Here is a 12,154-nt window from a genome sequence, read left to right as displayed (position 1 = left end):
TAACTCAAGCCCGGTTTCCTGAGTTCTATAATACTAATTCTTGTAGTAAGTAAATAGTGAGATGCAAAGCACTATATAAATATTTTGCTAATGGATCTCTCTCTTCGTGAAGAGAAGCTATAAAAACCTGGAAAAAATCATTCTCTTTCCCTTTCTAAAACTTCACAATGAAAAATAAATAATGATAGTAAAGGTTTGACTGACAAGATAGCTCACTAGGATGGAACTCTTGTTTGGTCATTTATTTCTGGCAAAGTTCAAAAGAGGCCCATAGCATAGGGGAAGAAACTTTGGAGCTATGATGTCTTTCCCTCTGCCTCTCTGTTTCTGTCTTTTTAGCTGAAAAGTCAGCCCACAGCTGTCAAGCCTAAGAGATGACAACACACACACACACACACACACACACACACACACACACACACACACACACACACACACACACTGCTTTACAAAAGCCTCTTCAGCAGTAAACTCACCAATAAAGTGAACTCATTATAATTCACAAGTAAAATTAGGTAATAGACATTATTATCATGAATATTTACATTTTATTGAAATTTAGTAGCTGAAGTTGCAGCTAAGAAACTAAGTTTATTGAGGTAAACAATGAATTTCTAATAATTAATTTTTAATTAATTGGAGTTGTATTAATTTACTTTTAACTGGCACATTTCAATGTAGGGGTGGTAGGCTTTAACACAGACAATTGTGTAAGCCCCACAGTAATCTGACAACAGACATAGCCCTACAAATTAGAGGTTGATAATAATCCCAGAGACAAATTAGAGAAAGACTTTGTTGATGATGAAAATGAATAAATAAGAGCATATGCATGTTTTAATTATAAATGTGAATTTACGTAAAGTAATCCACGATCAACCAACAGTAATAATGAAACACTTCTATAGGCAGCAATTAACAAATGTTTTCCTCCTTCCTTGCAGCTCTGGTGGAACTGGGAGGAGCTGGACTGCTATACTTATCTTTTATTTGGTGCTTATCTTACTTCTTTGAAGCCAACACTAAGGGTCCTTAAGACTGAGGTTTGAATACCTCTTAATGGTTTAAACATATCTAATTTTTCTTATCCAGACAACGAGCCCCTCCTACCTTCACCCCCTGTTGAAGTCACTTTATTCCACAGCCCAAAATGTCAGGGAGGAAGTGGCTACTGATAATTCAGAGTGTGTTCTTGTGGGCACCACCGTGGTTATCCACACTCCTGAGGGCTTCTCATCTTCAAAGGGCCCCGGCATCATTAGCCCCCCACCTGCCCTCTGCCCTCCTCTTTCTCAAGAGGTGGGGTATCTTTCACTTCACGTGACCTCTGAATTTTTACAAAGTACAGTCACTGATGAGGAATACCACTAGCCTTCTGGGGTCAGGCTTTTCTGGTGGGGAGGAACATGAGTCTCCTGGTTGGAAATCAATAAGAAATCAAACGTTTTCCTAGTGGAATTTAAACCCCTCTGGGACTCACACTTGCTCTCCTCACCTGTTCGTCCACCCCCAGTCCAGGCCTTGTCAACAGGCTGGGCTGTTCCACGTGGAGCTGAGCAGAGAAACAAAGGAACCGAACCGCTGAGATTCCTCATGGCCAGAGAAGGACTGACTGTACAGATGATTAAGACGGGCAGAAAAAGAGTCCGACCTCATACTCCTCAGGGCTGAGCCCAGGATATTGCCAGGAAATCTTTTTGGTGAAGACATATTTAAAGGGAGTAAGGCATGATTTCAATTTATCAGACTGCTTGCTGTTCTTTTTATCAATATCTTTTGCTAAGGTATTATTCAGACAAAGGAGAATTAATTCTCAGTGGACACACAGGAAACACCAGTCTCTAACATAGTATATATATATATATATGTATATGTATATAATATGTATAATATGTATATAATATGTATATATGTATATTATATATATATATGTTATCAACTAACAACACATAGGTGAAAAAAGGACATGAAAATAAAGAAATGCTGATATGTTTATTTCCTAGAATACTCACAAGTTTCATGTTTCTGGGAAAAGTCACATATAGATTCTCACCGGTTACAGAAGAGAAGGGCCAGTGATATTCGGGCCAAATCACACTGTTGCATGTGGTGGGCTGAGCAGATGATGAAAAAGGGAAAGACCAGTAGCTCTTCTTCCTGTGGGACGTTTTATACAAATGATGGTCATAGACTGGAAGTCTTCTATTTGAAAGAACAGCTAGGGTTGTTTTAACTATTTGGAACTATAATTGCAAAATAAGTTCAGGAGTGTCCATCTGAAACTATTTTTTTTTTTTGCATTTGCTCAGTTTACCTTACAATTGAGTTGGTTTTTTTTTTTTTTTTTTTTTGCCATAAGGAAGGGATTCATTCTCCTATTGGTAAATGAAAGGGAGAGGTGGCTATTTTTCTTGAACAGTTTTGATCTGGGATAGGTTAGTCAAGGTTGTAAGTATGTTCCTTAGGCCAAAAATAAAGAAATAAAGAAGAAAAACACCACCAAACATTCAACATCTACATTGTTTGTAAAACTCTTCAGCGATGATTTAATGTTTAACAAATGGTGGTCCTAACAAAAGTTGATTTTTGATGAAGTATTGCAGTGTTCCAAAGAACACTCACAATTACAGCTAGTGTAGCCTTTGTTTTGTTTCCAGTGTCCTTAAAAAACATTTTCCATCGAGACAAAGTATTCAGTTTGCTAAAGTCACTTTGATAGAAAACCTCTTGCAAGTTAATTAATTCCATATTTCTAATTGTTTTCTCAGAGAAGCTAAGGATTATTAATTTGGTGAAAGTTGTAAATGTTTGGCACTGGAGTTTCTTGGGAATACTTTGGTAAGATTTGCTGGAACCATATGTTATAAACTGTGTTCTCTGCTTTACATTGATAGAGTAATAGTATCCAATGTTTTTAAGCTTAATCGCTCTGTAGGGATCAAAGACAAGTTACATATCCATCTTACTCTAGGTTTTAGTATCAGAAAGGAAAGTAGCTTGATCCCCTGGTCTCCCAGAAGCTATTATGAGGCAAAATGGAGTGCAATAATGTGCTTTTGAGCCAGGAGGAAGGGAATGAAAATATTCTTACTCAGTTTCCTATAGTGGATGATATAATAAAATATATGATCAGGAGAAAAAATGTAGCACATAGCTAACTTGCAATTATAAGTCAGTGGGGATAAAGTGACACACCAGAGGAATTATTTCTTAAAAGCATATAAATTAACTGTGTCTAGATTAATGTCCTTGCTGAGATTTAATCACTGGAGAAAAAAATTGTTTTTTTTTTACCTGGATTAAGGTTTCACCTGGATCTGGACTTAAAATTTTTTTTTGTTAAAATAGAGAAAAATAGATGTATACACATATATTTATTTTTATTAGCAGTTTAATAATGATGGACAGAACTGTAGGATAAGAGGACTATGATTCCATATAATTCCCACCAACAGAATTCTGTATTCCATTCCCTCCATTGGAAGTACACTTGTTTTTTTTTTTTTGATAGCCTATGATTTTTAAAAATTTATTTATTTATTTATTTATTTATAAAATGGAAACACTGACAAGTCCATAGGATAAGAGGGGTACAACTCCACACAATTCCCACCACCAGATCTCCATATCCCATCCCCTCCCCTGATAGCTTTCCTATTCTTTATCCCTCTGGGAGTATGGACCCAGGGTCATTGTGGGATGCAGAAGGTGGAAGGTCTGGCTTCTGTAATTGCTTCCCCACTGAACACGGGCATCGACAGGTGGATCCGTATTTCCAGTCTGCCTCTCTCTTTCCCTAGTGGGGCAGGGCTTCCCTTGTGGGGAATGTAGCATAGAAAGCTACATTCCTGGCCCACACTCTGAAACAGCTCAGACACCCAAGGATGGAAGAGAGACTAAGAGGGTTGGAATGGTACTCAGTTGATTCTTCTTCTAGCGTTTGCCCTTCTTCCGTAGCCAGTCAACAGCGTCAGGTTGAAAGCTGTCAGGACCTGCTTGTTGCTGGCTTTGAAAGTGACTGGGATCCATGTGGATTCAGTCGGCTAGGAAGGATCGTCAGTTTCCCCAATGGATGGGTACTCACGGGAAGCACCACGAGAAGGTCGATCCAATGCAACCCAAGTTGATAAAAATGATGAATTCACCTCATTTAACTCATTTGAGATGAAACATGAAGGAATAACAGTAAGTGAAATAAGCCAAAAAGAGAAAGATGAATACCAGGTGATCTCACTCATAGGTTAAACTTAAGAAATAAAAACAGAAAGAGAAAACACAAAATAAAATTTGGACTAGATTTCATTTCTTGCACCAAAGCAAAGAACTCTAGGGAAGGAGGGGAAGGAAAAAGATGGGGTGGGGGCTTTGGGGTCTGGGGAATGATGGTGGGAATGAGAGAGAAGGGGTGAGGGCTTTGGGTCTGGGGGATGATGGTGAAGGAGAGAGATGAGGTGGAGGCTTTGGGTCTGGGGAATGATGGTGAAGGAGAGAGAAGGGGTGGGGGCTTTAGGTCTGGAGAATGATGGTGAAGGAGAGAGATGGGGTGGGGGCTTTGGGTCTGGGGAATGATGGTGGAGAAGGATCTAGGCTGGGGTAACAGTGTTTTGCAGCCCCTACCATGGGGAGATGAGAAGTTGTAGCAGTGTCAACAACTGTCCTGTAAACCATTAACCCACAATAAAATGATACAAATCAAATACTGCAAAAACTGTCAAAATTACTTATTTTGATTCTCATGTTTCAGCTAACAGATAAAAACAAATAAAAAAACAAACAAAAAACTGTGGAATCAGGCAGTAGCACAGCAGGTTAAGCGCAGGTGGCACAAAGCACAAGGACCAGTGCAAGGATCCTGGTTCGAGCCCCCAGCTCCCCACCTGCAGGGGAGTCACTTCACAGGCAGTGAAGCAGGTCTGCAGGTGTCTGTCTTTCTCTCCCCCTCTCTGTCTTTCCCTCCTCTCTCCATTTCTCTCTGTCCTATCCAACAATAGTGACATCGATAACAACAATAATAACTACACTAAAAGAACAAGGGTAACAAAAGGGAAATAAAAAAAAAACTGTAAACATGTGAGCTACTATCTTACCCTGATTCAAAACATGCCTCTTCTTATTCAAGCCTATAATCACAGTGTGGTTTAATTTATTTGTTATTTACTTACCAGAGGCCCACTGAAAACTGGCTATTGGGCTCAGACCTGGATCTCTCACACACCAAGTCCTGGGTAGTAGGATTTGTTTGTTTGTTTGTTTTTGAAGAAGTTCACATTCAAGAATTAGGCATTGGAGATCAGGCAGTAGCTCAGTGGGTTAAGCACACATGGTTCCAAGCACAAAGACTTACGTAAAGACCCTGGTTCGAACCCCGGCTCACCACCTGCAGGGGAGTCGCTTCACAGGCAGTGAAGCAGGTCTGCAGGTGTCTGTCTTTCTCTCCCCCTCTCTGTCTCCCCTCCTCTCTCCACTTCTCTATGTCCTAGCCAACAACAATAATAATCACAACAACAATAAAACAACAAGGGCAGCAAAAGAGGGGAAAAAAAAAAGAATTAGACAGCAACTCAACTGATACAGGGTTACAAAGCCTACTGAGATGGGAGTGCTTGGGTCTGCGGTTTCTAGTCTTTTTTTTTAAAATATTTATTTTATTTATTTATTCCCTTTTGTTGCCCTTGTTGTTTTATTGTTGTTATTGATGTCGTCATTGTTGGATAGGACAGAGAGAAATGGAGAGAGGAGGGGAAGACAGAGAGGAGGAGAGAAAGACAGACACCTGCAGACCTGCTTCACCGCCTGTGAAGCGACTCCCCTGCAGGTGGGGAGCCAGGGTTCGAACCGGGATCCTTATGCCGGTCCTTGTGCTTTGCGCCACCTGCGCTTAACCCGCTGCGCTACAGCCCAACTCCCCTGCAGTTTCTAGTCTTACTGGATATCAGCGAGGGAAGGCCGACTCAGAGAGAAAGCCCATGTGGTGGTTTTCACTAAAGCTTGGAGAAGGCTTCAGAAAGTCTGGTGCTGAGTCTTGAAGGCATCTCAAGTTTGAATAAGTGGCTCTGCTTTCTCATTCAACTTAGAGGCACATTTGTAGGGCCCCCTCCTCACTCTCCTTTAAGAAGTCTCTACACAGCTGTTTATTAGTGTTTCTGTAAACAAGTGGCTTTTTCTTTGAATTGATGTCTACCATTCTATTTCTATTGCTCCCACCTTTTTATCCATCACAGATCACTACTGTATGAATGCATGTAATACTCAATAAAAAGAAACATAAAAAGAAGTATTACTTTAAAAATTGACTCCTTAGGTTTAGTTTTCAAAGCAAGTGAATAAAAAAAATGACAACTTATTTTATTAAATTGTTAGAAAAAAAATACTGTGCTAGGTCTTAGTAGAAAGGCAGAGAAGCCATGACAACACATTTTAATATTATTATCCCATCATGCCTTTCTACATAATTGCTGGGAAATTGTGCCGATGCAGTCACATCTGCCATGTTGTCCCCTCAGGCTACTGCTAGTTCCCTCGAGAGTTGGGACATTCTGGGAGTGCCTGTTCAGCCATGTTGTGCCCTCAGGGCATTGTCTATTTGCCCGTGATATTTGGAGTGCTTTGGTTACTCCTCCCCCTTCTCGCGAAAGCTGCTCCTATAAAAGCCCTTCTTCTTCTGCACCTCGTTCTCTTTCCAGCACTTCACTCTGGTGCTCATACACAGGAAAGGTTACTGCGTGAGGCAGTCATTTTCATTACCTCCACATGGCCCAACCTGTTTCTCTAGCACCCAACTCTGGGGTGCCAGTGCAAATAAAGATTTGTGTTTCCTCTTCACTCTGGACCCCCCTCTCTCTCTTCTCCATGTCACACAACAACACATAATATCGATATTATTTAGTATTTATTTATTTATTTTTAATATTTATTTATTCCCTTTCGTTGTCCTTGTTGTTTTATTGTTGTAGTTATTATTGTTGGTATGGATGTCGTTGTGGGATAGGACAGAGAGAAATGGAGAGAGGAGGGGAAGGCAGAGAGGGGAAGAGAAAGACACCTGCAGACCTGCTTCACCGCTTGTGAAGTGACTCCCCTGCAGGTGGGGAGCCGGGAGCTCGAACCGGGATCCTTATGCTGGTCCTTGTGCTTTGTGCCACATGCCCTTAATCCGCTGCACTACCATCCGACTCCTTATTTAGTGTTTATTAAGTCTCAATCATATTAAGGACAGCATGCTTTATTTCCATAGATAATTATACCACTATCATAAGAAACATTGTGAGGAAGTGGCATTCATATTTCAAATGGGAAGCCTGAGATGTAGCAGGGTTGAGTAAATTGTGCTAATGAATCAGTGCGCTCCTAAGAAAGTCTGGCATGAAGCCCCGTTTTCTCTGAATACAAAGCCCTGGGTCCAAAACTCCTGCACTGCTCAGCCATGTTGTCTTTCTGTTTTTATTACTGATGAAATGAACATGTGTGGTGATTGTAGCAAAGATTTCTTGCACTGTGACGTTGTTTTCTTAATAGGATTCCTTTTTCTGTCTACATAATGTTATTGCAAAAGTAGCTGAGTCTCTGCCATGAAGCACAGGTATCCTTGCGCTATAGCCTCAGGTCCTATATTTTGCCTTGTGGAGATTCCATGAATGTTATAACAAGAATGTTACTATTATTTTTTAAAGTCAGAGAAAAAAGTGGTAGTCTGAGAGATTGTACATTTCAGATCTACCTTTTTTTTCTGGAATAAATCAAAGATCATTGTCTTGACTAGCCTGGCACAAATTCTTCTATAAGAATATAACTGTAAAATTAAAAAGGTATCTGGAAAAATAAAAATGATTTTATAGAACAAAATTTTCTTCTTATTATAGGTAAGTAGGAAAAAAAATCAGGCAAGCCCAGTGTGACACATAAAATTTGAAATCTATGGCATTTATTCCATAAGCAAATGTAATAGAAGACTAAGGGACCCATTAAAAATTTAACTTCACATGTTTCATTCTTAGTGGATAATGCATTTGTTCATATACAGACTAATGGTTTTCATGAAAAGTATAGCTTATAATGTATTATAGAATACCCCTAAATGCTTTATATTCTTTAAGAACATACCTCCTTTTAATAATACTATCAGCATACACACTTTAAACTCAGTACTTCTGGTACATGCACACAGTTAATTTTGATTTAAGCTTATCACCTCTCACAGGACACAGATATTCTGATGCTTTGTCCTTTATATGTCCAACTACTGCCATGCCACTTTGCCTGATCTGAAGATGGATAATGAAGATTTGTCACATGAGCGATGTTTTGTATGACAAGGCCAGTGATCGCAGCCTTTACCTCAGAGTAGCACCCTTTGTGTTCCTTTGAAACATTTTCTTGATGACTTATGAACATACACATCAGTGTTATTAATCAGAGTCACATGCTTCATATGAGAGTCTCCACATTTTTTCGCTTTTGTAACTCAACGTTTTTACACTTTGACCAACATCTCTCTCCCACACAACTCTAACTTCACCCTACTCTCATATTTTTTATATTTTATTTGTTTATTTAATTAACTGGTAGAGATGGAGGGAAATTGAAAGGGGAGTGTGAAATAGAAAGAGAAAGAGAGGTGCCTGCAGCCTTGTTTCATGCTCATAAAGGCAGCACCTGTTGGTGGGGACTGGGGCCTTGAACCCCGCTAATGTGGCCGTCAGTCAGGTCTTACAACACCCAGGTACCCCCATCACTATTCTCTCTATGAAGCTGATGTTTGAAGATTCCACTCAGAGGTGAAATCATAATATTTCCCACTGTCTGTCTGTCTGACTTACACATGGCATGATGTCCTTAAGTTCATAAATGTCTAAAACGGCTGAAAAGATCTTTCTAGTGGCTGAAGAAAACCCCATTGTATGTGACGATTTTCTGTGTATGGACCTGACATTGTCTCTCTCTGTCTTTATCCATTTACTAGTGATGCCTCCCTAGAATGTATGTACTTTCTCACCATCACTGTACTCAACAATCTCAACACCAAGTTCCTGGACTTTAACAAGCCTGTGCTTCTGATAGAAAAAAAAAAAAACAACTTAAAAAAAATTTTTTTAATTGCTGAACTTCAATTCACATGAAGCTTTTTTTTTTTTTTAAGTATACTTTCATTTGCAGTCTTATAATCTTTCAGTTCTATCCTCGGAATCCATGTACTACTAAACTGGATTAATGGCTTGAATCTAGATGAGATTAAAGATTAAGAAGCTTGAGGATAACAAGATAAACATTTAATAAGCTTTGTCTTCAGAGTAGAAATACGTAAGGCTTAAGCATGCAGAGAGAGGGACCACAATAATGTGGCATCTGCTCTGGGCCTCTTACTACTGTGGAGCTATTTCTGTATCAACAATTAATTTTCTCAGGCTGCAATTCAATCTCTCAGAATTAGATAGATTTCTGTGAACCCCTGGGGTCAGTGAACCGAATCTCCTCAAGATAAAGTATGAGGTCTCCTTAGAAATGATTTGCAAACGTCTTAATCCTGCTGGACTGAACTATAGGTGCAAATGCATTATTATCAGTTAGGAATTTTTGCCCTTTCTTCTAAAGTGTTCTCTAGTTAAAGGGAAAAAACACAATTTCAATTATTAGGTCAGTTTATAGAGAATTCTGCTTTTTGATTTAGGAGGTGATTTTGTGAGAACACTGAGTCATTTTTCTTAAGTTTTTAATTAAAAATGCACAATTTAGTTATCCAGCTAGTCTCACAGAAAAATAATTTTTCACATTTGGTGTTTGTTATCTCTTTCAGTGAGCATTGTAGCCAAGTCTGAAAATAATGGAGTTTTTGCTTCCTCATTCCCTTTGTTTAGATTTTCTGCTATTGCTTTCTTTTTAAAATTTATTTCTGGTGAAAAAGAGATGATAGATAAAGATACAGGCAGTAGATATGTAAGTAGATAGAAGATATAGATAGATAAGACACACGGATGATAGATAGGTGATGATAGGTAGATGGTAGGTAGATGCTAGATGATAGGTAGATAGATGATAGTTTATAGATAGATAGATAGATAGATAGATAGATAGATAGATGTTAGATAGATGCTAGATGATAGGTAGATAGATGATAGTTTATAGATAGATGCCAGATGATAGATAGGTAGATAGATGATAGTTTATAGATAGATAGATAGATAGATAGATGGTAGATAGATGCTAGATGATAGATAGATAGATGATAGTTTATAGATAGATAGATGGTAGATAGATGCTAGATGATAGATAGGTAGATAGATGATAGTTTATAGATAGATAGATGATAGACAGATGCTAGATGCTAGATAGGTAGATAGATGATAGTTAATAGATAGATAGATGGTAGATAGATGCTAGATGATAGGTAGATAGATGATAGTTTATAGATAGATAGATGTTAGATGCTAGATAAATAGATGCTAGATGATAGGTAGATAGATGGTAGTTTATAGATAGATAGATAGATGATAGATTAGAGGGGGACATAGGCCTTTTGTGATGAGAGTGGTGAAAAATAAATAAGTAAAACAAAAACAAATGACAAATATATAAATGCACAAAAAGATACATGATAGATAGACAGACAGAAGAGCAGTGCTCAGCTCTGTCTTTTTAAGCAGATTAATTTATTACACAGCAAAGAGCTAGGATTTCACAGGAGATCCTGGAGACAGACGAGGACACCCCTGGCACACGTGATCCTGAGAATTAAGCCGGGAGCCTCAAGGCTGGGGCTTTCCCAGTTACACCCTCTTCCTAGCCATCAGTGCCTGTATAGTATGTAAATACTTAACCAAATGATGAGGTCTTTAGTGATCATAGGCTCAGGCAAACTCATCTGTCCTTGAATTATCTATCCCTAGGTAAATAGAAGCCTAAGGAGGCCTAAAGGCATTGCACTGCTGGAGGGATAAAACAAGCCAAGAAAGCAGGGCTGTGCATCTCTAGTGCGAGAATGAAGATGCAGCAGGGGACTTAGCCCACACTCTGCAGGCTTGTGAGTTTCCACACCAGTATTTGACCTTTTACCCTCTCTCAAAGCACGTGGGCTTATTTATTCCTTTAACGTTCGCCAAAACCAAAGCAAGGATCCCCAATCCCTTGCCATACAAGCCGTTTATTAGAAGGGCTGCCATGCTGCCGAGTGATTAACTAACAGGAAGCAAAGTGAGTCCAGATGCTGTCCTAGTGGTGATGTGGCCTTGGTTTCTGACATGCCTTCCCAGTCCCACCGCCAGCCACTCCCTGAGTTTCTGGGGTGGGTCATCAGAGCACTCAGTGAATAGGGGACGTTAAGGTCTTGGAAAATCCCTACAGAATCTCTTTGAGGTCACCCAGAGCAAAATGATGTCTGCTCTCCTTGCCCACTCACCCTTACTTGCTTTCTCTGGGTAGACACTGCAGTCACTCTAGAAACCAGTGATGTGTGAGAACTGGGGCAAAAGGACCATCCTCCCGCCATGGGTTTTAGAAACATAAGAAGCCTTTAATCAATTCCCTTCCACCCTAGCAGTGGCTTCTCAAATAGGCAAGGGGATAAAAGAAGGTGCAATGAAGCTGAGATTGCACAATTTATCCCAGGAACACAAGGGCCTGAGAACAATAAATCATTGTTCCCATAATCTCTTCAGCCTCAAACTAGGGCAATTCTCTGTTTACAAAGGCGGGCTTATTTGGTAAAGGGCAAGAGGACGTAACATAATGAATGTTTTGATGAAAAATGTCAGTGTGTATTTAATAAGTATTTCAAAGAGGCCCGCTTGAACCACTTGAGGTGTGTGGTCACCCACCCTTCTTGTCTGGGAAGGAAGGGCAGATCAAGGGCATTCCTTTTGAGGTAGGAGTGATGCTAGGGACATTGGGCGAGCTACCTGCTGGCCCATCATACTTTTTTTTTAAGGAACAGCTCTGAATTATTATTATTATTATTATTGCTTTAATAATGATGAACAAGACCATAGGATAAGAATACAGTTCCACACAATTCCCACCGTCAGAGTTCCACATCCCATCCCCTCCACTAGAAGCTTTCCTATTCTTTATCCCTCTGGGAGTATGGACCTAGCATCATTCTGGGATGCAGAAGGTGGAAGGTCTGGCTTCTGTCATTGCTTCCCGGTTGACATGGGTTTTGGCA

The 12,154-nt window shown here is 39.6% G+C and overlaps 1 pseudogene; it reads right to left on the bottom strand.

Moving 5' to 3' along the window:
- Positions 1–12,154, bottom strand: part of LOC132538186 (uncharacterized) — a 31,557-nt pseudogene that overhangs the window by 16,597 nt on the left and 2,806 nt on the right.

This window comes from Erinaceus europaeus, chromosome 4 (genome assembly GCF_950295315.1).
Source record: "Erinaceus europaeus chromosome 4, mEriEur2.1, whole genome shotgun sequence".
NCBI classification, from domain to species: Eukaryota; Metazoa; Chordata; class Mammalia; order Eulipotyphla; family Erinaceidae; genus Erinaceus; species Erinaceus europaeus.
This window is presented reverse-complemented; position numbering and strand designations above follow the sequence as displayed.